Source organism: Arachis ipaensis, chromosome B10 (assembly GCF_059453495.1).
Source record: "Arachis ipaensis isolate K30076 ecotype BB chromosome B10, ASM5945349v1, whole genome shotgun sequence".
Classification (NCBI taxonomy): domain Eukaryota; kingdom Viridiplantae; phylum Streptophyta; class Magnoliopsida; order Fabales; family Fabaceae; genus Arachis; species Arachis ipaensis.
The window spans coordinates 27,592,966-27,620,088 of record NC_142435.1 but is presented as its reverse complement, the minus strand read 5'-3'; the positions used below and the strand labels follow the sequence as shown (position 1 = coordinate 27,620,088).

General features: G+C 35.4%; 1 pseudogene; it reads right to left on the bottom strand.

Moving 5' to 3' along the window:
- Positions 1-18,418: 18,418 nt before the first annotated feature.
- LOC107620350 (cycloartenol synthase-like) lies at positions 18,419-25,806 on the bottom strand (annotated as a pseudogene).
- Between the last annotated feature and the right edge of the window lie 1,317 nt (positions 25,807-27,123).

Here is a 27,123-nt window from a genome sequence, read left to right as displayed (position 1 = left end):
TCCACAAAAGGTATTGACTTCAAAACCTCATATCTTACATTATGTATATCATTTAAATTGATACCAAAAGAAATCAATTAAATCAATGTATTGAGTTAAGAAATTAACTAAATTAATTAGTGATGACAAACATTATTTTTGGGCAAAATAAATAATTAGTGTTGATTAATTATAATTGCATATTATTAATTATTTATGGTTGCAGGCCAAAATTAAACTTTATAACCCAAATGAAATGAAAAGCAAATGGCAAGGATGGTGGGCTGAAAGCAAAAATAGAAGTCCAAGGAAAAGCAAAGAAAGAAGTCAGATGGGCCAAACGGGTTGCTTAATGGACATCCGATCCAAACCCAACTCAATTTCAAATCCCTCCAATTTGATCCCCTACCAAAGCAACGTTCTTCTCTCCTCTGTCTTAGTCAAATCACAAAACACAGAAAAGTGAGAAAGAGAAAGAGAAAGCTTCTTCCTTAAGGTGATTATCAAAGAAGCAAGAAAGAGAAAGTACAAGATTGAAACGCAGAAGTCCAATCAGAAAATCCAAACCATATCAAGCTTAGGTTAAAGGTAACCCATTTTCTTTTACATGCAACACACTTTCTTCTCTTCATCTTCAACTCTCTGTCACTCCATTTTGAGCTATATAGAAAAGAGAATTTCTGTTCTTCTCTGCTATAAATCTACGGTCTCAAACATGTCTTGGGGACCAAGTTGGTTTTCAAGGGCTCAGATCATGTTGACCATTGGAAGACTCTTGTGGATGCTGCTTTATGACTTTCGATCAAGATGGAGAAGTCAGAAGCAAAGTTTCTACTCTGAGGTAAAATGAGAAAAAGTGAGTTTGTGGGTTGGTGAAGCTCAAGACTCAAGAAGTTGACATAGGAAGAGCAACCAAGCAACATGCAAGGAAATAAAAGAGGTTTGCTGTTCATTCAGAAGCCAAGGAGAGAAAACCAGTGAATCTGAGGTGTATGTTCTGAGAAGAGCTCTTTGAAGAAGTTCATCTAACTGGACAGTGTTTCCTAGTCAAAGGTGCATTCCGTCAGTATGAAGAACTGAATCAGAGGCTTGCTAATATGATTTTTCGCATAGCACAGAGGCTGTTGATGAAGTCAATCTCCTTCATATTTTACAGATTGTATTTTGCTTTTTAATGTTTATCTTTCTATAATTTCTTGCGTGAAAAAGGTATATTGAGAGAGATAAAGAAAAATCCATGAGTGAAAAAAGATTGAGTGAAACACTTGAGAGAAAAGCGTAGAGTTTATTTCAGATTTCTTTAGGTTGATTAAGTGTCTTGTATCTTGTACCTGTTGGGTATCCATTTCTTAGTTGGGTTAGCACTAAGAGTGAAGAGTTAGGTATTACCATAGCCAATGTCAAGTTAGGTTAGAACTTGAGTGTGAAATTGGTGTATGTAATACTTTTAACTATAGTGAAAATTCCTCCATTGTTGTGGAGGAGACTGGATATAGGTTGCATAGCACAAGGCAACTGAACCAGGATATATGCTGGTGTTAGCTCTTCTTCTCTCTGCTGTGTTTTGTTTTCTGATATTCATGAGACAAAAATAAATTGTCTCATAAATTTGTGCTATTGAGTTCAAACAGAATTAGAATTGAAAGTTTGTTTTAAAAAGGGTTATTTCAATAACATAAAAAAAAGGCATAGATTCAACCCCCTTCTCTAAGCCTACCACAACCTTCAATTGGTATCAGGAGCTAAGGTCTCAAGAATCAAGCTTAACCGCTTGGAGCAAAGATCCAATGGCGAACAACTTCGGCACAACCATAGTTGTCTATACCCTCACGAAGGCCAGTCAAATAATCGGCCACCCTTCTTCAACGGGAAGAACTATGCCTACTGGAAAGAGAGGATGAGAATCTTCATCCAATCCATTGATTACAACATATGGAAGATTGTTATGAGCGGTCCCAAGATTCTAACAAAAACAAGTGCTGATGGAGTGGTGACTCCAAAAGAAGAAGCTGAATGGAATGAGGACGATAAGAAGAAGATGGAGCTGAATGCTAAAGTAATCAACCTTCTTCACTGTGCTATTAGCTTCGAAGAGTACCAGAAGGTGTCTAGATGCAAGACAGCCAAAGAAATCTGGGAAAAACTCTAGGTTACACATGAAGGCACTAAACAAGTCAAAGAAACGAGGATTGATATGCTGCGAAAAGAGTACGAGATGTTTAACATGAAGGATGGAGAAAGCATTGATGAAGCGTTTGAGAGATTCTCAATCATAATCAACAACCTTGATGCTATGGGTACAAACTATGCAGAACAAACGTTGGTGAGAAAACTTCTTAGAAGCCTCACAAAAGAATGGGAAACCACTGCCACTGTCCTAACCGAGAGCAACAACCTAAGTCCCATAACCTATGATGAGCTGAGAGGAAAACTCCTTGCCTATGAAACCACACACACAAACACAGACTCAAAGAAAAAAGGGAATAGCCCTCAAGTCACAAATAGAACCAAAAGAGAGTGAGTCTAGCTAGTGATGGTATTTCAGATGATGAGCTTTTATTTTTTGCTAGGAGATTTAGAAGGATGATGAAGAAGAAGGGCAAATACAAGGGTTCAAGCTCAAAGGAGCACAAGATCGACTTGAGCAAGGTGACGTGCCATCATCGCAAGGAGGCTAGACATTTCAAGCTAAACTGTCCAAAGCTCAAAAAGGAGGACAAAGGAAAGAAGGAAAGGAAGAGAGTGCTCATGGCAGCTTGGGAGGATCTTGAGAACGACTCAAATGAAGAAGAAGAATCTGAAGGTGAAGATAAAGACTGCTTCATGGATGGAAACAACAATCTTGATGAGGTAAATTATTATGATTTGACCATTGAGGACTTACATGCTATTATTAATAATCTCACTTTAAACACCTCAAAAATGCTTGACAAGTACAATGAATGCAGATTCGAAAGAGATGTGTTAAGAGCTGAAAATAATTTTTTAAAAGAAAAAGTGAAGAAAACTGAATGTGCTTTGGACATCATTGAAGAAAACAGATTTCTAAAATCTGAACTTGAAAAATTAAAAGGAAAGCACATTGTGGATCCTTCTCATGAGTTAATTGCTGAAAATGAAAGATTAAATGATATGATTAAAAGGCTAAATGGTGACTTAGCAAAATTTGCTCAAGGTTCTAGTAACTTGGACAAATTACTTGCAAGTCAAAGACCATTGTTTGAAAATTCTAGTTTAGGTTACATAGCCAAGGAAGATGCAGTTTCCAATGTTTCCTCTATAAAATTTGTAGCTTCTTCATCAAATACAAAATCCATACCAAACAAATCTGGCATTGGATATGTTCCAACATTTGAAGAAAATTTAATGAAGTATATACTAGTGAAACTGAGCCTTCACCAAGAACCGAACCGAGTCCAAACAGGCCAGGTTTGGGATACATTTTGAAAAATGAGGTTGTTTTCAAGAAACCACCATTTTACAACAAAACCTCATATTCGAAAAGTCCAAATGTTCAAAGAGATTCTGGTGAAAATGCTTTTGCAAAGAGGAATAATTTTAATAAAAATCAGTTTATCAAAAGAAATGCATCTCCTCTAAAAACCAGAAAATTTCAACCCTTTAATCATTTCAAGCAATATAACTCACCTCAATTTCAGCGACACATATCAGAAAATCATTGTGTTAATTGCAAAAAATTTGGTCACTCATATGCACAATGTTTCATTGAAAAAAGAGTTATAGGAAACAAAGTTTACAATGTTGTTTGTGATTTCAATGCACTTGGGCAACCAAGATGGATTAACTTCAAAGGATCCAAATTAATTTGGATACCTAAGGCTACTTGAAACTCTTCATGCAGATTTGCCTAGCATCCAAGAACAAAAAGGACATGTGGTACATGGATAGTGGATGCTCAAGGCACATGACTGGAAGGTCAACTTACTTCATCAAACTAAATAAGTATGATGGAGGTTTTGTGACCTTTGGAGATGATGGTAAAGGTAAAATTATTACTGTTGGAAAAGTAGGTAATGAACAATCAACTTTCATTGATGATGTACTTTTGGTATGTGGCTTGAAGCACAATCTTTTGAGTATAAGTCAGCTGTGTGATTTAGGATATTTTGTGACCTTCAATAGACTTAAATGCTGTGTTGTTAATGAGAAGAAAAATGAAGTGCTTTTTGTTGCCAAGCGCTTTAACAATATGTATGGACTTACTCTTGATGAACTAAAAGATCAAAATGTGGCTTGTTTTCATTCTAAAGTATCTGAAAAGTGGTTGTGGCATAAGAGATTGGGCCATGCAAGTATGTTTCAAATAAACAAACTTGTAAAGAAAGACTTAGTAAGAGGTCTTCCTTTAATTAAGTTTGAAAAAGACATCACTTGTGATGCTTGCCAAATGGGAAAACAAACAAAAAGTTTTTTTAAACCAAAGGAAGACATCTCTACTAAAAGACCACTTAAGTTGCTACACATTGATTTATTTGGTCCAACAAGAACTCAAAGCCTAGGTGGTAAACACTATGGTTTAGTAATTGTGGATGACTATACTAGGTTTGGTTGGGTTTTATTTCTTGCGCACAAAAATGAAGCCTTTTCGGCCTTTGAACCTTTTTGCAAGAAAATTCAAAATGAAAAGGATTTAAAAATCTCTTCTATAAGAAGTGATCATGGAACTGAATTTGAAAATAATTTATTTGAATCCTTTTGTGAGGAATTTGGAATATCTCATAACTTCTCTTGTCCAAGAACACCACAACAAAATGGTGTTGTGGAAAGAAGAAATAGAAGCATACAAGAGATGACAAGAGCTATGCTTTGTGAGAGTAATGTTCCAAAATTTCTTTGGGCTGAAGCGGTTAACACGGCTTGCCACATTTTGAATAGAACAATCATAAGGAAATTTTTGAAGAAAACCCCTTATGAACTTTGGAAAGGCTACCCACCAAACTTAGATTACTTGCACATCTTTGGATGCAAATATTTTATCTTAAATAACAAGAAAAATTTGGGTAAGTTTGATCCAAAGGCGTATGAGTGTTTGTTTGTAGGATATTCCACAATTAGTAAAGCATATAGGGTTTATCATCAAGATGCTAGGATTATTGAGGAGTCAATACATGTTACATTTTGTGATACTAATTTGGTGCAAAGTATTTTGGAAGATTGTGATGCAGGAAATCAAGCTCAAAAGGAAGATGAAACTACTCAAAATCATGAAAAGGAAAATTCTGGTCAAGTTGAACCAGAAACTGCAACTGTTGAAAATTCAAGAGACAATTCCATTTTGTCTCATGAATCTGAAGGAAATCCTGAAGCCAGCAGCACCCAGAATCCCTTGGTATCTGAATCTGCCTCTAAATTCACCAGACCTCGTGAATGGAGATTCTTGAAGAATTATCCTGAGGAATTTGTCATTGGGACGTCTCTCATGGAGTGCAAACACGGTCTTCCACTAGAAAGGCAAATGAAGGATCAAACATTGCCCTTCTTTCACAAGTGGAGCCTCAAAACGTCAAGGAAGCCCTTAGTGATCCCTATTGGGTTAAAGCTATGGAGGATGAGCTTCTTGAGTTTGAAAAGAACCAAGTGTGGACTTTGGTTCCTAGACCAAGTGGAAAGAAAGTGACCGGCACCAAGTGGATATTTCGGAACAAGTTGGGAGAAGATGGTAGCATTGCAAGAAACAAGGCAAGGCTAGTGGCACAAGGATATGACCAAGAAGAAGGAATAGACTTTGATGAATCCTTTGCCACTGTTGTCCGAATGGAAGCCATAAGACTTCTCTTAGCTTATGCTGCATTTTGTGGTTTTAAATTATATCAAATGGATGTGAAATGTGAATTTTTGAATGGTGTGATAGATAGAGAAGTGTATGTGGAGCAGCCTCCTGGTTTTGAAAATAAAGAGCATTCTAATCATGTTTTCAAATTATCTAAAGCTCTCTATGGTTTAAGACAAGCTCCTAGAGCTTGGTATGAGAGACTTAGCTCTTTTCTTTTGAAAAATGGTTTTCAAAGAGACACCACTGACACAACTCTATTTATCAAGAATTCTAATGATTCTTTTATTCTAGTCCAAATATATATTGATGACATTATTTTTGGATCAGCCAATTAATCCCTTTGTTTTGAATTTGGAAAACTCATGACAAGTGAATTTGACATGAGTATGATGGGTGAACTTAATTTTTTCCTTGGGCTGCGAATTAAACAAACTGAAAATGGTATTTTCATTCATCAAGAGAAGTATGCCAAGGAATTAGTTAAGAAATTTGGTATGGAAAATTCCAAACCCATGGGAACTCCCATGCATCCTAATTCAAAATTAGATAAGGGAGAAACTGAGAAAAATGTTGATGAGACTAGGTATAGAGGAATGATTGGTTCTCTTATGTACTTAACTTTCTCTAGACCCGATATTGTGCAAAGTGTTGGATTGTGTTCCAGGTTCCAATCCAAACAAAAGAGTCACATCTTTCTGCAGTTAAGAGGATCATTAGATATGTTCATGGCACATCCAATTTTGGTCTTTGGTATCTTAAGATTGATGATTTTTCTGCAGTTGGTTATTATGATGCAGATTTTGCTGCTGATAGAGTTGATAGAAGGAGTACTTCAGGCCTATGTTGCTTCCTTGGAAAGTCATTAAATGTTTGGTCAAGTAAGAAGCAACCAACAATGGCCTTATCCACTGCAGAGGCTGAGTATATAGCTGCTTCTTCTTGTTGTTCTCAGCTTTTATGGTTAAAAACTCTGCTTGCCGATTACAAGTTAAATATTAAAAATATTCCCTTATTGTGTGATAATATGAGTGCCATTAATATTTCTAAAAACCCAGTTTTGCACTCTAGAACCAAGCATATTGAAGTGAAATTTCACTCAATAAGAGAACACGTTCAAAAAGGAGATATTAGCATTCAATTGTTAAATCAGAAGAGCAATTGGCAAACATTTTTACTAAACCACTGCCTGAGGACAGATTCTGCATGCTTAGGACTAGTATAGGAATTTTGAGTTATGATTCTTTGTTTAATTGCTGATGTGCTTGCTGGAGAATTTTGTCTCATAAATAGGTATGAGACAATTCTGGGCAGATGAAGAACGTTCCCCTTCAATCAACGTGTTCTGGGCGTGTTACAAGTGAAGATTAATCTGGCCAACCTCAAAATTCAGATCATGAGTGGTCCAACGTGTTTCCTTAAATCCAACCATTTCTGGGCCCAAATATGAATGTTACATTTTTGTTTGGTTAATGTTTTTGTTGGCTTGTGTGTTTAAATTCTTTAAAGGGCTTTCTTTTAATGTTTTCTGGTCCAAAAAGATTTTCGGTGTGATTTATTTTTTAAAGGGGTTTTCGAAATTTAAAATTTATTTCCTTCCTTTTAATAATAAAATCAAATCTTTCTTTTATGAGGTCATGTCTTTTCAAGTCTTTTCAAAAGTAATGCAGTTGCATTGTTTGTGAAAAACTGCTTTTGGGTATGGTTACCAACACTCCCTCTCTTCCCTCTATTAACTTCTCCTCAACTCCTCGGTTTCTTCCACTCTCTTTACTGCTTCTCTTCCCTCAAAAGCCTGAATATTACCAAATGAGGAAGAAAACCATTAATAAAAGGCCTCCTCGTGAAAAAATCTACAAGCCTCCCACAAAGCCTTCAACTCGCTCTCACGATCGAACCTTCACACCCTCTCCTTCTCCTCCTACCTCTCCTCCAAGAACTGCTCCCATGGCGCGGACCAAGACCACACCAAGATTCTCTGCCTCTGCCAAGCCGACGCCACCACCAAAGGCTATGCCTTCCAAACCAGGCTCCTCAAAACCTGGTTCTTCAAAACCAAGCTCCTCCAAAGGCAAACATCTGGCGGCTGAGGAACCAGTTCCCGAGCCAACTCAGCCCAAATCCAGGTCGGTTCCTGTGCGCTCTCAACGAGGTAAAGGTCGAGTTCCTCTTAAACCAGTTAAAGAACTAGATATTGGACCTTTTGATCACAAAGCTCATTTTTTGACCTCTCATTCGAACTATAACCTATATAGATTCAAATCTTCCATGAATAATGACTTTTATGAGGGGGTTATCCAGTATCGTACCTTGTGTCCATCTTTTCTAGCCGATTTGCCATCTTTGAAAAGAAAAGGTTTTCCATTTATTGATAACTTGATTTTTCTGGACTGGAATAATCTTTTTGACATCAAAAAGCCTGTTTATCCCTTATTGGTCAAAGAATTTTATGCCAACATGACTTATCATGAAGGCACTGCTCACTCATATGTAAAGGACTGAGACATAGTTTTAAACAATAAAACTATCAATGATGATTTGAAGTATACTGATGTTGGGCCTTGTGCTTACACTTCAGTTAAGTGGGATGATGGTGTTGGTATTTCCTACAATGATGCATTGGCTCATATCTGTGAACATGTTTCTTTAATTGATGGCATCACACCCACTCACAAAGCCCTGGGATATGAGCGTGCTCAGTTGCACCGAATGGTCAACCACATTATACTTCCTCAAAGTGGTTCATATCAAAGGGTTTCCTACACTGATACTCTTGTTTTATATGCCCTTCTCACCAAAACTAAAATTTCATTTGCATATTTGATGGTTAGATACATGTTTGACTATGTTAGGAGTGAAAAAGACAAAGCACTTCCTTATAGTATGTTTCTAACTTGCATATTTGAGTATTTTGGTGTTGACTTGACCAATAAGGATTATCAAAATAGACATTCATACCTAAAAGGGGGTGGTTCAGTGAAACAGCCCAAAGGACCTACTCGATCTGAAAGGGTGGTCTTAGATGATGAAGATAATGACTTTGTTCCTGAGGAATCTCCTTCTCTTTCCACTGAGGGTACATCCATCTCTACTGGGAAGAAATCCGCTCTGTTGAATGTGGTCAAAGATGTTGTTCAGGAGTTTGTTTCCCAATCAAATCACATGATTGCTATGAGCAAAGAGCAAAGGAAATTAGCAAGCAAACATGAAAATTTCCTAAGGAAATCAAGGGATAGAGTGGCGGTTTTTATGACATTCATTGATAACCTTCAAAAGGATGAAGATCCAGCCACTGATGTTGAAGAAGAAGTTGATTCGGAGGGGGATGGTTCTGATGCCTAGGACTGTTACATGAAGCTGATGTGATCTTATTTTTTGTCTCATGAATTCTGCTCATTGTGCTACTTTTGAACTACTTCTATTCTCTTGGATGACTGTAATAACTTTGATACTGCTGCACTTAAGTTTATTTTCCTTTATTTGATGGACTGTGCACTAACTCTTTCTTGCAGGATTTACAGTAGATGTTTTTGTTGGTCTTACCTCTTATCCGCTCTTGATGACAAAAGGGGGAGTAATAGGTTGCTGGGCTGAATTGCATTTGAATTGATTGATTTTCACTGCTGCTGAATGAACTGTATTAACATAACAAATTGAAACTTGCTATTATATGTGTTGTTGGTTATGTAGTATCCCTTAGTCAAGTTACATATTGTACAGTTCTCTTTGTAAGTTTAATGTAAACAGGAACAAAGAGAAAAGCCTAAATCCAGGGGGAGCTACTCTTGAAAAGGAAAGGGGGAGCAACACTAAAGCAAATAACATCAAAGGGAAGTTCTCTAACTTTATTAAAATTTAATTCCTTTTGGGTTATTGCTTGATTATGTTTGTCATCAAGGGGGAGATTGTTGAGTTAAGAAATTAAATAAATTAATTAGTGATGACAAACATTATTTTTGGGCAAAATAAATAATTAGTGTTGATTAATTATAATTGTATATTACTAATTATTTATGGTTGCAGGCCAAAATTAAACTTTATAGCCCAAATGAAATGAAAAGCAAATGGAAAGGATGGTGGGCTGAAAGCAAAAATAGAAGTCTAAGGAAAAGCAAAGAAAGAAGTCAGATGGGTCAAACGGGTTGCTTAATGGACATCCGATCCAAACCCAACTCAATTTCAAATCCCTCTAATTTGATCCCCTACCAAAGCAACGTTCTTCTCTCCCTTGTCTTAGTCAAATCACAAAACATAGAAAAGTGAGAAAGAGAAAGAGAAAGCTTCTTCCCTAAGGTGATTATCAAAGAAGCAAGAAAGAGAAAGTCTAAGCTTGAAACGCAGAAGTCCAATCAGAAAATTCAAACCATATCAAGCTTAGGTTAAAGGTAACCCATTTCCTTTTACATGCAACACACTTTCTTCTCTTCATATTCAACTCTCTGTCACTCCGTTTTGAGCTATATGGAAAAGAGGATTTCTGTTCTTCTCTGCTGTAAATTCACGGTCTCAAACATGTCTTGGGGACTAACTTAGTTTTCAAGGGCTCAGATCATGTTGACCATTGGAAGACTCTTGTGGATGCTGCTTTATGGCTTTCGGTCAAGATGGAGAAGTCAGAAGCAAAGTTTCTACTCTGAGGTAAAATGAGAAAAAGTGAGTTTGTGGGTTGGTGAAGCTCATGGCTCAAGAAGTTGACCTAGGAAGAGCAACCAAGCAACATGCAAGGAGATAAAAGAGGTTTGCTGTTCATTCAGAAGCCAAGGAGAGAAAATCAGTGAATCTGAGGTGTATGTTCTGAGAAGAGCTCTTTGAAGAAGTTCATCTAACTGGACAGTGTTTCCTAGTCAAAGGTGCATTCCGCCAGTATGAAGAACTGAATCAGAGGCTTGCTAATTTGGTTTTTCGCATAGCACAGAGGCTGTTGATGAAGTCAATCTTCTTCATGTTTTACAGATTGTATTTTGATTTTTAATGTTTATCTTTCTGTAATTTCTTGAGTGAAAAGGCATATTGAGAGAGATAAAGAAAAAGCCATGAGTGAAAAAAGGTTGAGTGAAACACTTGAGAGAAAAGCGTAGAGTTTATTTCAGATTTCTTTAGGTTGATTAAGTGTCTTATATCTTGTACCTGTTGGGTATCCCTTTCTTAGTTGGGTTAGCACTAAGAGTGAAGAGTTAGGTATTAGCATAGCCAATGTTATGTTAGGTTAGAACTTGAGTGTGAAATTGGTGTATGTAATACTTTTAACTATAGTGGAAATTTCTCCATTGTTGTGGAGGAGACTGGATATAGGTTGCATAGCACAAGACAACTGAACCAGGATATATGCTGGCGTTGGCTCTTCTTCTCTCTACTATGTTCTGTTTTCTGATATTCATGAGACAAAAATAAATTGTCTCATAAATTTTTGCTGCAGAGTTCAAACAGAATCAGAATTAAAAGTTTGTTTTAAAAAGGGTTATTTCAGTAACATAAAAGAAAGCCATAGATTCAACCCCCCTTCTCTAAGCCTACCACAACCTTCATCAATGTTTCTTTTCCCTCATGTTAGGAAATCATGGTGGTGTTCAACAGGGCTTATATGATCACTTATGTTGCATACTGAAACATATTCTCTATCTGGGCATTGGGCGAATACCGATTTAATGTGTTGCAGGCTCGTTAATCTTTCTATATTCGGATGATGTCTAAATTGTTTTAGTCTTAGATCTAACTTGTTTCCATGATTCCCTTCTTGAACACTTCATGACTAAATTAGTTTGGTAGTGAGCTAAACAAAGAGCTGACTTGTAAAGTATTGCAATGTTAAATAAATAGAGTTAACTAAATATAGGATAATATATTTTTGCCAGAGTTCAAATGTTAGAACAATAATGATACAACAGAAATTTTGACTAAAACCTTAGTTGAATGTGGGTTCTTCCATCGGTTAGCTTGAAAGATGCAATTGCAAACTACGCTCCAACAACAAGATCAAGTTCGTGTTTAAGTTGAAAGGAGTTCTCACTATCATAGTGCAATTTGCTCTATTCTTCGGGTTAAAAGTCCAACTAATATACAAAAGTTAATCATATCAGAAACTTGATTCATTTGTAAACATCCTAACAAGAAACACTCAACTGTAAAGCATGAAAGAAAAATGAACTCTTAGAGACAATCTATCATTTAAGTAACAGCTAATTAACATCGATAACCACTTAAGTAGATAGTTGTTCCTAAACTAAAAATATTTTTACCCATCCATTAGTTTATGTATTCTTTCTGAGAAGATTAATGGATAAACAACTAGAATAAAGCACAATAAACTGAATAAAATGGGAGCAAGTATGGAAGTAGCCATATCTCAATGGACATGGGATTATTTCTTACTATTCAAGTGCTTCGAGCACCTAAAATCAGAAAGTAGAAAATAAACAAGTACACCATATACATTAGTAAATTCTTTAAAAATGTCTTAATATTCATATGATGAAAATTTAAAATAAAAAATAAAGAGACTCAAAGGTAGGCTAAGATTTTAACTGAAAGCCACATCTTCTCCCATGATATTATCTAAGTAGCATCACTATGTGATTGAATCCAGTTATGTGCCTTCTCCATGTCCCCTCCTCCATCACTAGGTCCCTCACCAAGAAATTTTAGAACAACATAATTCAAGATAGAGCCAAATATGGTGCTTGGACCTTCAATATACAAATCCCATCCATAATCCTTGTTCTGTAGTTACAGTTAACTAATGAGAATAACTTATGGGACAAGCCTAAAGATTAGGGGGAAGGATGGGACGAAGCTTTTACCTATAGATTATAGAGATATCGGCATATGTCCTTTTTATGTTCTTCTGTTAAGACTGCATTCAGTGCCCCAGTGACAGAAAGTGTAATTATCTGTTTGATTGGATATTCTAAACAGTATTAGATATCCACAATTATCAGGTCAGAGGGAAGACAATGTTAAACATAATTTTAAAGGCAAAAAGTTGCAGTATTTTAAAAAACAGTGTTTCAAGGCCAAAATATGTATAATATAGCAATTAACCCAAACATTATTTGAGTTCCACAGTTATCAGTTGGGAGGAAAGACAATTTCAAACACAATTTTAAAGGCTGAAGTTTTAGTATTGTCAAAAAGCATGCGTTTCAATGTCAGAATATGTGGAATATAGCAATTAACAGAGAAAAGCTTTCACACAGGAAAAAAGATCAAGTGTTCAAAATAAAACTTACCAAGCCAGGCATAAGAAACATGGGACCTCCGTAATCTCTAGGCTAGTGTCCATCGTCACTCTGGAAGGTTGAATGAAAAGTAATGACCCTTTTTAATGTTCTTGTCATAGTCTCTTCAGTAACATCTTCAATATCTTTCACTCTGACTTTGGGTTAGACCTCACTAATTGGGTTCGTTTTTGCAAACTACAATATTTTGTAAGAAACATCATTGAACTTAAAAAGATTGAATTTCTAATATCAGAATCTTATAGCTTTGAGCATGGCACCATCTCTGTCGTCGACGTCTTATCCGATCAATCGCAGTGTCACATAGTTCAAAGTTGTGCTTAGCATTGTTATGATATCAAAGCTATAAGTTTCTAATATCAAAAATTCAATTCTTTTAAGTTCAATGATATTTCTTACAAAACATTGCAGTTGGCAAAATAGGACCCAATTAGTGAAGTCTTACCCAAAGTCAGAGTGAAAGATATTGAAGATGTTACTGAAGAGACTGTGACAAGAACATTAAAAATGGCCATTACTTTCCATTCAACCTTCCAAAGTGATGATTGACATTGGCCTGGAGATTATGGAGGTCCTACATTTCTTATGCCTGTCTTGGTAAGTTTTATTTTGAACATTTGATCTTTTTTCTTGTGTGAAAATTTTCTCTGTTAATTACTATATTCCACATATTCTGACCTTGAAATGCATGCTTTTTGACAATACTGAAACTTCAGCCTTCAAAATAGTGTTTGAAATTGTCTTCCTTTCCAACCGATAACTTTGGAACTCAAATAATGTTTGGGTTAATTGCTATATTATGCATATTTTGGCCTTGAAACATATTGTTTTTGGCAATACTGCAGCTTTTTTCCTTCAAAATTATGTTTGATATTGTTGATGAGCGGATATTTTATACGTTTTTTGGCATCATTTTCATATAGTTTTTAGCAGGTTTTGTTTAAGTTTTATTATATTTTCATAGGTTTTAGTGTACAATTCACATTTTTAGATTCTATTATGAGTTCGTATGTTTTTATGCAATTTCAGGTATTTTCTGGCTGAAATTGAGGAGCTGGAGCAAAAGTCTGATTCAAAGGCAAAGAAAGCACTGCAGATACTATCAGGATCTGATCTCTGTGCACTCGAAGGAGCTTTTTTGGAGCTACAAAAGTCCAAATGGAGCGTTCTCAACGGCTATGGAAAGCTAACCTCTAGGGCTTTTCAGAAATGTATAATAGTCCATACTTTACTTCAGAATTAAAGGTCCAAAACTGGTATTCAACGCCAGCCACCTACCCCAGTCTAGGCGTCCAACGTTGATGAGCGGATAATTTATACGCTTTTTGGCATTGTTTTTAGTATGTTTTTAGTAGAATCTAGTTACTTTTAGGGATGTTTTCATTAGTTTTTATGTTAAATTCATATTTTTGGACTTTACTATGAGTTTGTGTGTTTTTCTGTGATTTCAGGTATTTTCTGGCTGAAATTGAGGGACTTGAGCAAAAATCAGATTCAGAGGTTGAAGAAGGACTGCTGATGCTGTTGGATTCTGACCTCCCTGCACTCAAAGTGGATTTTCTGGAGCTACAGAACTCAAAATGGCGCGCTTCCAATTGCGTTGGAAAGTAGACATCCAGGGCTTTCCAGAAATATATAATAGTCCATACTTTGCCCAAGTTTAGATGACGCAAACTGGCGTTCAACGCCAGCTCTCTGCCCAATTCTGGCGTCCAGCGCCAGAAACAAGTTGCAAAGTGGAGTTCAACGCCCAAACTGGCACAAAAGCTGGCGTTCAACTCCAAGAATGACCTCTCCACGTGTAGACTTCAAGCTCAGCCCAAGCACACACTAAGTGGGCCCCGGAAGTGGATTTATGCATCAATTACTTATTTCTGTAAACCCTAGTAGCTAGTTTATTATAAATAGGACTTTTTACTATTGTATTAGACATCTTTGATCAGTTGTATGCTATCTTAGATCACGTTTGAGGGCTGGCCTCCCGACCATGCCTGGACCTTCATCACTTATGTATTTTCAAACGGTAGAGTTTCTACACTCCATAGATTAAGGTGTGGAGCTCTACTGTTCCTCAAATATTAATGCAAAGTACTACTGTTTTTCTATTCAATTCATCTTATTTCGCTTCTAAGATATTCATTCGCACTTCAACCTGAATGTGATGAACGTGACAATTATCATCATTCTCTATGAACGCGTGCCTGACAACCACTTCCGTTCTACCTTCGACTGAATGATTATCTCTTGGATTTCTTAATCGGAATCTTCGTGGTATAAGCTAGATTGATGGCGGCATTCATGAGAGTCTGGAAAGTCTAAACCTTGTCTGTGGTATTCCGAGTAGGATTCGAGGATTGAATGACTGTGACGAGCTTCAAACTCGCGAGTGCTGGGCGTAGTGACAGACGCAAAAGGACAGTAAATCCTATTCCAGTATGATCGAGAACATCCAGATGATTAGCCATACAGTGACAGCGCATCGGACCATTTTCACAGAGAGGAATAGGATGCAGCCATCGACAAGGGTGATGCCTCCAGACGATTAGCCGTGTTGTGACAGAGCATTTGGACCATTTTCCCGAGAGGATTAAAAGTAGCCATTGACAACGGTGACATCCTTACATAAAGCCAGCCATGGAAAGGAGTAGGACTGATTGGATGAAGACAGCAGGAAAGTAGAGGTTCAGAGGAACGAAAGCATCTCCATGCGCTTATCTGAAATTCTCACCAATGAATTACATAAGTATTTCTATCTTTACCTTCCTTTATTATTAATTTTCAAAAACTCCATAACTATTTTATATCCGCCTGACTGAGATTTACAAGGTGACCATAGCTTGCTTCATACCAACAATCTCCGTGGGATCGACCCTTACTCACGTAAGGTTTATTACTTGGACGACCCATTGCACTTGCTGGTTAGTTGTATCGAAGTTGTGACAAATTATGAATTGAGATTAGAGCACCAAGTTCTTGGAGCCATTACCAGATATCACAATTTCGTGCACCAAATGCCCACAAAGGAGTGACCAGCGTCCAACGCCTAAAAAGGTGCCCCTAGCCAGTGTTCAACGCCCTATAGTCCTACTAGCACGTGGGAGACACTAAAGCTCAGCCCAAACACTCACCAACTGGGCCCCGAAAGTAGATTTTCGCACTACAAGCCTAAGCCTATCATATTTATGTAATCCTTAGTCATTAGTTTAGTATTTAAAGGAGAAGATCACCCTTTTGTTAGACTCATTCGAACTCCTGGCATTTTTGGAACTTTTCATTGTATTTTTCTATCAGTATGAGTCTCTAAACCTCCTAGGTTATGGGGAGGAGCTCTACTGAGTTTTATGGATTAATAAAAGCATTACTGTTCTATCTCAATTCGTGTTTGGTTCTCTTTTCTAAGATGTATCTTCGTTCTTCATCCTTATGAATGAGTTGAACTGGCACAAGGTTATCTCTATTCTACATGGGTTCAAAGAGCGTCTTTCTTCGGATATCAATGAACTACTAGCTTGATTATACATCTCTTAGATGGCTAATCCACGACTTCGTTGGGAACTTCTCGAGACACCAGTTCAGCCGAAGTATGGGGGAGATTAGGGTCCTTATGGTAAAGGCTAGAACCAAAGGTGCATCATTCTTTGTTCCGGAAGATTTGACCTTGTCTGTGACGTTTTGAGTAGGATCATCAAGGGGAATGGACTGTAGGAGCCTCACCCTCAATCAGACTGGATGCGCACTAACCCTGGTGTTTAGCCTGGAGGAGAATCGGCGACCTCTCAAGAAAAGCATTGATCACATACAGCCTGCCATAGAAGAAATCATTCACAATTGGCATAGACAGTGAGACCGAATTAATCCATAAGAACAAAGCATCTCCAAAGCCTTAACCATCTTCTTATTATTACATTCATCTTCAATTGAGTAACGTTATCTTTATTTTAATTTTATGCGCTTTAAACAAAAAAATAACTTTTCTATCCGCCTGACTAAGATCTACAAAATAACCACAGCTTAATTCAAGCCAACAATCCTCATGGGATTGACCCTGACTCACTCAGGTATTACTTGGATGACCCAGTGCACTTGCTGGTTCAGTTGTACGAAGTATAATTTTGCACACCAATTGTCTTACCTCTGACTTGATAACTGTGGGTATGTAATTCTGTTTGGGATATCCAATCAAATAAATAATTACATTTTTTGTCACTGGGGCACCGAATGTAGTCTTAACAGAAGAACATAAAAAGAAAATATGCCGATATCTCTATAATCTACAGGTAAGAGCTTCGTCCCATCCTTTCCCCTAATCTTTGGGTTTGTCCTAGAAATTATTCTCATTAGTTAACTGTAACTACAGAACAAGGATGGTGGATGGGATTTGCATATTGAAGGTCCAAGCACCATGTTTACATCTGTCTTGAATTATGTTGTTTTGAGATTGCTTGGTGAGGAACCTAATGATGGAGGATGGGACATGGAGAAGGCATGCAGCTGGATTCAATCACATGGTGATGCTACTTATATAACATCATGGGAGAAGATGTGACTTTTCAGTTAAAATCATAGCCTACCTTTGAGTCTCTTTATTTTTTTATTTTAAATTTTTATCATATGAATATTATGATATTTTTAATGATTTTACTAATATATATGGTGTACTTGTTTATTTTCTACTTTCTGATTTTAGGTGCTCGAGGCACATGAATGGTTAGGAAATAATCCCATGCCCACTGAGATCTGGCTACTTCTATACTTGCTCCCATTTCATCCAGGTTATTGTGCTTTATTCTAGTTGTTTATCCATCAATATTCTCAGAGAGAATACATGAACTAATGGATGGGTAAAAATATTTTTAGTTTAGGAACAACTATCCACTTAAGTGGTTATCGATGTTAATGAGCTGTTACTTAAATGATAGATTGTCTCCAAGAGTTCATTTTTCTTTCATGCTTTACAGTTGAGTGTTTCTTGTTACGATGTTTATAAATGGATCAAGTTTCTGATATAATCATTTTTTGTATATTAGTTGGACTTTTTACCCCAGGAATAGTGAAAATTGCACTATGATAGTGAGAACTCCTTTCAACCTAAACACGAAACCTAATCTTGTTACTGGAGCGTAGTTTGCAATTGCATCTTTCAGGCTAACCGATGGAAGAACCCACATCCAACCAATGTTTTAGTCAAATTTCTCGTTGTATCATTATTGTTCTAACATCTAAACTCTGGCAAAATATTCTTATCCTATATTTAGTTAACTCTATTTATTTAACATTGTAATACTCCCTAAGTCAGCTCTTTGTTTAGCTCACTACTAAACTAATTTAGTCATGAAGTGTTCAAGAAGGGAATCATGGAAACAAATTAGATCTTAGACTGAAACAATTCAGACAGCATCCGGATGGAGAAAGATTAACGAGCCTGCAACACATTACATCAGTATTCGCCCAGTGCCTAGATAGGGAATATGTTTCTATACGCAGCATAAGTGATCATGCAATGCCTGTTGAACACCCCCATGATTTTGTAATAGGAGAGAAAAGAAACATTGATTTAGTTAATTATTTTTAGTATTTTAACAATTTAAATGATATATAGAATGCAAGATATGGGGTTTTGTAGTCAATACCTCTTGTGGATAGTTACTATTGTCCATCTGGGAATTTATCATACGGCTGCACGGTGCGATGATTTTGGATCTATTTTGGCTTGTTCACACATTTATATTCCACGTGAAATATAAAATTATATGATAAGACAAATGCAAGGTAATATGAATTTACAAAGCATTGCCATGGGTTTTATATAATACATACATCAACACAGGTGGGATATGTATAAGCTATTTAAGATTCTTAAAAACTCTTGAAGTGATAAATTATCCTACCTCAATGAAGAATGGATTTGGTGCAATAATAAAATAATAAGTTTAAAACCATGGCAGCAACACAAAAGTATCAAATATTTTGCTGTATATATACCTGTCCGGTAGTAATGAGAGCCAGTAAGGCCCACAATGTGTTTACGAGATGAGCCCTGTTGTTTTCAAGATTTGAGTACACTTGAAAAACAGACATTGGAAGAAACATAACTATAACTCTCATCCTTTAGATTTCTGAAAGTATTAGAATATTCTAACTGAATGTTACTTAAAAACAAAATACAACACGTTATATCAAAATTGTATTAGTTTCATAAAATTCTTCGTCTTATACTCTCCTTTCCTTCCTACACACTTCTTAGAAAGTTATAATATCGGCAACTTCTTTAGCATGTTTATGAATGCACTACTCGGAAAAGATTCTCCCACCAGAAAATGCGTAGTAGTTTTAGGGATTTTTAAGAAGAAAAATAAATGATATTGGCATTTAAAAATAGTAAAATTAATCTTGTTTTGACAAGACAAATAACTCTCCCCAGCCACCATTTGAAAGCTTCTTAGACAGTAGAAATTCACAAGCTTTGCAGATGGCTGGGGAATCAATGTAACTATTTCCAGCAACAATCAACCTATTTATCCCAAACCATGTGGCATAGGTAAAGCAAACTCTCCATGAACCATACCTGTTAAGCAGATTTGAGTGGTTTAGAGGTCTACTAAACTAATAAAGTTCCATTCATCCTAAAAGCAAGAGAGTGAAACCAAAACATGCATAAATTAACTATGAAATCAATAGAAAAAAATTGAAAATAGTGGTTTCCAAAAAGAGAGTAGCCAACCATGAACCATCCGAAGCTTGAACGCTTTCAATATATACAGTGGATTTTTTAATACATCAGCTTATTTCTTCTGGGCGATGCATGGGATATAATTTTCAAACTGATACCAATGCTTGCAGAGAGGCTAATGTACATTCCACATAACTATAGCACATAACACATAGAAATATTAAAAGATTCAAATGATGGGTTAAGGGATAGAAAGAGGAATGCAAAAATTTATACTGAACAAGCATTTGACAACTTAGCAATAATCAATAACTATATCGCCAAAAGTTTCCGCTGGATTTATTATCTGACAAAAGAGAAAGCATTCATCTAAGTATGTATCTAATCTTAATCCAAAATTAACTTCCTAAATTTTCAGGATCAACTCATCAGCTGTAATTCCAAAATCTAGAGGAAAGGCCAAAAATTTTTGTTCACAAACAATAATTTCAAAGTTCTAGCTTTTGTGGCATAACTTCAAATACATGTGCTTGACGAATTGAGAAATGAGTTTTAGGAGAATATGGCAGAGGGAGAATTGACTACATTGTAGCAGATTTTCATACTTTATTGTTCACATGGTGTAATTCAAATAAGCTAATTTCTAATTATTCATAAAAAAAAGTTACTGCCAGCCATCTATATGATCGTGTGAGTTCATATGTTGCAAAGCCACTATCGTTATTCTGAAGAGTTAAGAAAATTCAATAAATAAATAAATACATTTCTAGATAATAACATTGATTTTTCAAAGAGATTCAACAAATTTTAAGAAAACTATTTGCTCATACACCGTGGATCATAGTCAGACACACAAGATATTTAAAATAAATAAATAAATAAAAATTGTTAGAAAAATGAACAAATTAATGAGAAAGAAAAGGTTAAATAAAGAGAGGATACGGTATTTTTACAAGAAAGAAAAAGATAAAATGAAGATCTTCTACCAATCTATCAATGATTTATTTGCTCAAACTACTTAGAATCAGATATTCTAGCTTCAGCCATGATGAGTCTATTACCTGCAATGAGAGCACGATATTAACAGCATCATATAGCCTCTCTGCTTCGATTGGCTCACCAGCAATCTTTGGTGAAGTTTGGAAAGTAATAGAGCAGCCTGAAAAGTAGCATATTTATCAAAGTGCCAGAATAAATTAAACAAGTACAATTTTTTCTACTTTTTTCAATCAATAATTACTTTTAGTTCTTCAGATGTGCAGTCAGATATCGGCCATCCATGATCTTTAGTTGAAAAAGGCCAAGCACCTTTGGAAATGTGACAGTACCAATAATTAAGATCATCTAGACAATCTTCTAAAATCTTTTGGAAGAAAAAGAAGAAAAATGTTGATCAACAAGGGTGAACCGATGCAATAATAGTAATAAAAATGTAAAAGTTACATATGATTTTTTAATAAACGAATGAGCTTTTCTAATAGTTTGGCCATATTCTTCAAGGAGGTTAGATGAAATAATTGCTTGGACAGCAAATACAACATCTTGTAGTTGACTTCCATTGTATCCCTGCAACAAAAATTGGTTACAAGTAAATTTTGTGATGTAAGCTTTAATAGACACTATTATATGACCTTAAGAAATACTCAATAATGCTGCAACAATAGTTTCACATATTATTTTGCACCATATAAATATCAATTTTAAGTTTATATCATTCTTAATCATCTGTGAATATGTCCAATTATATCAAAAACATCTTCTAATCACTCTAATAAGAGAGAATAGGTTGACTAATATGTGGACCTACATTTTCATGCCATCTTCAGCAATCTACAAATAATCATTAAGCCTTGGAAGATGCAACTTGAAGTCCTCTAAATTTGGATCTTCTATCCAACAGCAGAGCATATTCAACACCTGATTGAGAACCATGCAGAATAACATGAACAAGATAATTAGTATTTCATTTTTATCCCCAAAAATAAATGAATAAAAATTGTCAGTATTTTTGCTAATCAAGTCCCTCTCAAGAATTACCTTGTTTACAGGACCTATGCAAATATACCGAGTATTCTCATCTTCATAGTGTATATGCTTCATTACAGTCATTAGAGCCCTTTCTCTCAACTTTTTTCCAGGCCAATGCATCATAATGGGATCAAGATCTCGTGTAAAAGTGGCCCAAAGAACATCTTAAATGAATGGACGAGGATAGTACAAGTCTGCCTACATGAAAACAAAAACAATCTTCTTGTAACATTATCTTTAGCACAATTAAATTGGTAGTTAGCAATTTTAGAAATCAAATGCTAATTTGCTATGCCCCATTGACGAAGTTTCCAACAGTCTGACACTTCTCACTTACATTCTTTCACACAGTTTAATTTCATCACAAAAGGAATTAGCCTCTGCATTGCTCAAGCTTCAAGCCAAGAAAAATTTCAAATTTCAAACAATAGAGGACATTAAATATATAAAAACTATTATTGCATTATCACCTATCAGTTAAAGCTTTTGGGAGAATCAATGCTTTAAAATGGAGATAACATGCTATAATGGTGGTTTACAATGACATTATTCTAAGGACAATGATAAGCATATAAGAAGTATCCTAGTAATTACTTGATTGATAACGGGGTGGCAAACAAAGTAGCCAGTAATAATAATGACATGATGGTTGCCATTGTAGTTTGTAGATGGGTATTATCTGAGCATAAACAATAGTAACCGGTTTTGCTTGGATATAAGTTTTGGTATTAATTTAACAAGATAATTAACATATGATTTTGACGAGAAAAAGAAGCCAATACGAGGAACAAAGTGCAGATTCTATTTCCATGCAATTTTTAACTACAAACGAAAATTCTAAGGGTAGAGGCTTAAAATGTTTTCACAACTTACTAGCATCACTAACCTTAGCACACAAATTGAGAGCTTTATCCCAGTCTATATCATAATATGGTGTGTTATAGAGCTCTTTTCTCAAAGATAACACTGTTGGTATGACTGAACCAACAAACCTCTTGTCAAATAAGTAGGACATGGGCAAATAGACCATTCGGCAACGACACCACATCCTTCCTGTACATCACAAAAAATATACCTCAAAGTAAAAAATACATATAACATTAAACAGTGTTAAAGATAATTCACCCAAAAATAAATTACAATAAACATAGACAACTAATTAAGTAATCAATAATAGAAGTCATTCTTAAGGAATAAGGACCGCATATACCGCATGAACTCATGAACACATACCACTATACCAGCCTTTTATTCAGTAACCATGATATATAGTACTTGATCACAACACAAAGGTTTCCAGATTGAACAACAATAAACTCCAACACAAAGTTTACATCAGAATTCTTTTGTAAAACTTTATGTTAAGTCATCTTGTTCAACTGAAAATGATATATGTATCTCTCCTGCAACAAGATCAGCTTTCGTGTTTAGGTTGAAAGGAGTTCTCACTATCATAGGGTAATTTGCTCTATTCCTGGGTTAAAAAGTCTAACTAATATACAAAAGTTGATCATATCATAAGCTTGATCCATTTGTAAACATCTTAACAAGAAACACTCAACTGTAAAGCATGAAATAAAAATGAACTCTTGGAGACAATCTATCATTTAAGTAACAGCTCATTAACATCGATAACAAGTTAAGTGAATAGTTGTTAAAAATATTTTTACCCATTCATTAGTTCATGTATTCTCTTTGAGAAGACTGATGGAAAAATAACTAGAATAAAGTACAATAATCTAGATGAAATGGAAGAAAGTATGGAAATAGCCATATCTCAAGGGGCATGGAATTATTTCCTATCATTCACATGACCCGAGCACCTATAATCAAAATGTAGAAAATAAACAAGTATACCTCTTAATATTTATATAATGAAAATTTAAAATAAAAAATAAAGAGACTCAAAGATAGGCTAAGATTTTAACTGAAAGCCACATTCCCCTTCCCCCCTCCCCATAATGTTATGTGAGTAACACCTTCATGTGATTAAATCCAGTTATGTGCCTTCTCCATGTCCCTTCCTCTATCATTAGGTCCCTCACCAAGCAATCTCAGAACAACATAATTAAAGACAACATGGTGCTTAGACCTTTAATACTGAAACCCCATGCACCATCCTTATTCTGTAGTTACAGTTAACTAATGAGAATAATTTTTGGGACAAGCCCAGAGATTAGGAAAAAGGATAGGACGAAGCTCTTACCTGTTGATTATAGAGATTCAGAATATTTCTTTTTTATGTTCTTCTGTTAAGATTACATTCAGTGCTCCAGTGACGGAAAGTGTAATTATCTGTTTGATTGGATATCCCATACAGTATTACATATTCATAGTTATCAGGTCAGAGGGAAGACAATGTCAAACATAATTTTGAAGGCAAAAGTTGTAGTATTGTCAAAAACAATGTGTTTCAAGGCCAGAATATGCATAATATATGAATTAACCCAAATATTATCTGAGTTCCACAGTTATCATTTCAAAGAAAAGACAATTTTAAACACAATTTTGAAGGCTAAAATTTCAGTATTGTAAAAAAGCATGCGTTTCAAGGTCAGAATATGTGGAATATAGCAATTAATAAAGAAAAAATTTCACATAGGAGAAAAGATCAACTGTTCAAAATAAAACTTATCAAGCCAAGCATAAGCAACATGTGACCTCCATAACTCCAGTCCAGTGTCCATCGTCACTCTGGAGGGTTGAATGAAAAGTAATGGCCCTTTTTATAAGAAACATCATTAAACTTAAAAGGATTGAGTTTCTGATATCAGAAACTTATAGCTTTGATACCATAACAAAGCACAAAATATAATATACAACCTCCCAGTATAATAATATGATAAAATAATTATCTAAAATATTCTCATTTTAAAGATTTAAAAAATACTTCTGAATTGATTTCCACGTTTGAAGAAGGAACAAGTATAAAACAAGGACACAATATAGTAATATTTGCTTCAATTTTCTAAGAAATTAATGAACTAGCTCAGTGTTTGACCGATTAAAAGCAAATAAAACCATAATTAAAATAAGAATTTCTATAAGAGGGGATTATTATGCCAATAGCAATAAACTTTGTAGACAAGGCTAAGAAAACACCTGCATAAGGATTAGTTTTGCACCCAAATATAATAGAGAAAACAACTCATGATCTTACCACCCTAGACCCACCTATTCAAACTTAACATATGCTGTCACTTTTCCTTTACGTAAAGTTTGAATCATTGATAACTCCAATCTTTAAAATTTTTCAAATAGGGACCACTAATCTAATCAAATGCTCTTGCAACTTTTGATACTTTATTTAAAAATAAAAAAGAATAAAAAATAAAAAGAAATTTAAAAATTATAAATTATAAATAAATAAAACATATTTACTTTAACATGATCATTCCAAAAGAATAGAGTGATACATAAAACATGAAAGAGACAAACAATGCAAAGTCACTAGCAGTGTATTCATCGAAAAAGCATAAAAATGCATCACTCAAGGCATCACCACATTTAAAATAAAAATAAAAATAAAATTTAACAAATTGCTAGTGACCAACAATATCAAATTAGTCCTGGAATCTCGAAGAATAAATATGCACAGTTTTACACAAGAACAACTCAACTTGCAAATTAAATTAAGATACAAAAATGCACGGTGCAATTATAATTATGACTATAATCACAATTATAATTCCTATTATAGGTTTTACCAAGCATCATCATTATTATAATCACTAATCATTTTGTCTTTATTGTCTTCGACAATGACATCAGAAAATGAGGAAAAAACAAACTCAAACACGCAAAGATAGACTTTAAAAACAAAAATTGAAAGAAACTAAACTAAAAAAAAAAAGAAAAATTGTCAAAACTTAAATAGAAATTAACCTAAAAGAGAAAAAGAGTACCTGAACGTACATGAGGAGATCAGCGCTATGCTTGTGTTCGAAGCAATTCTTGCGGAAACTCTTGCGAGCGGCTTCAATCTGAGCGAGCTCTTTCGGTGATCCGAGATTAGGATCAAACTCCCAAATCTGCTAGCCAACATGATCGTTAAGTGTCCGAAGCCATGGGCTTCTGCCATCGGAAACCTTAAGCTTTCACATTTTCTTTGGTCTAAACAAAATAAGAATGGAAAGAAATTTAAAAGTGACAAAGATAAAATGCAAATGCAAATGCGAAGGTAAAAATGGAAAAGAAAATGGATGTGACGGAAGGTATGTAGGAACAAGAGTAAGTAGATGCCACAGGGTTAAGAAGAAGTCATACGAGGTTGTAGAAACTGACCTGGTTCTGATGGTGGTTATTTGCTGTTGATACCTCTTATGCAATACTTATATGAATATCATACACTGAAAATGTGACTCACGATAAGTCTATGATGCCATGAATGCTTGTATTAAATATTTGGTTTAGCTAATGCTTTGAAAAAAATTTAAGTTTTAATATATTTATTAGAGGAATGTTGGTTATCAAACCTGATTCGACCCCACCGGTTTGCCTGATCACCTGGCCGGGTCGAGCCACTCATCGAACTGGACAAGTATCAGACCCGGTGAAAACTGGTTCGACCTGGATGATTTTTAGTAAAATCGATGATCCGGCTGGTTAGTTTAACCCGGTCTAGGCCATGCTTTTTTTTTAACCTGAAAATGATGCCATTTCAGGGTATTCCTCCCCCCTATTTCCCCCTTTTGTATGTTGATGAAACCCTATGCCTAACCTGAATGGTGAACCCCCAACCCTCGTCTTTTCCCTCATCTCGTCCGTCCATTTAGTCGTCACTCTTATTCTCTCATGGTCTCACCTTGTTACTCTCTCAGTCTCACCTCGTCATTCTCTCGGTCTCGCACTCATCTGAGATTGAAGCTTGTTGACGCAATCTCGTGCCCAGTGCATTTGCGACAGCAGAAGTAGATGGAACCAGCCAAGCAGCATCTGCTCCCTTGGGTAGTGGTGGTCGTTGTCTTCTTATCTTGTCACAGTCTCAGAACCAGTCAACCAAGTGAACTCCCTTCGAATCTTCGACCTTATTCTTTCATTGGTTCAGTGTCAATTTTGATGGAATTAGAATTGTTGTTGAACTTGAACAAATTTTAATTAGAATTGTTATTGAATCTGGTGGTTGTTGTTGTTGTATTTGGTATTTTAGTATTGTTACTGAATCTGAATTTGTTGAATTTGTTGTTGATTATGAATTGTTGTTGAACCTGAACAAATTTTAGTTAAAATTGTTGTTGAATCTGGTGGTTGTTGTTGTTGTTGTATTTGATTTTTTGGGAGTGTTATTGAACTTGAATTTGTTGTTGATTATGAATTGTTGTTGAACTTGAGCAAATTTTAATTAAAATTATTATTGAATATGATGGTTGTTGTTGTATTTGGTTTTTTAGAATTGTTACTGAACCTAAATTTGTTGTTGA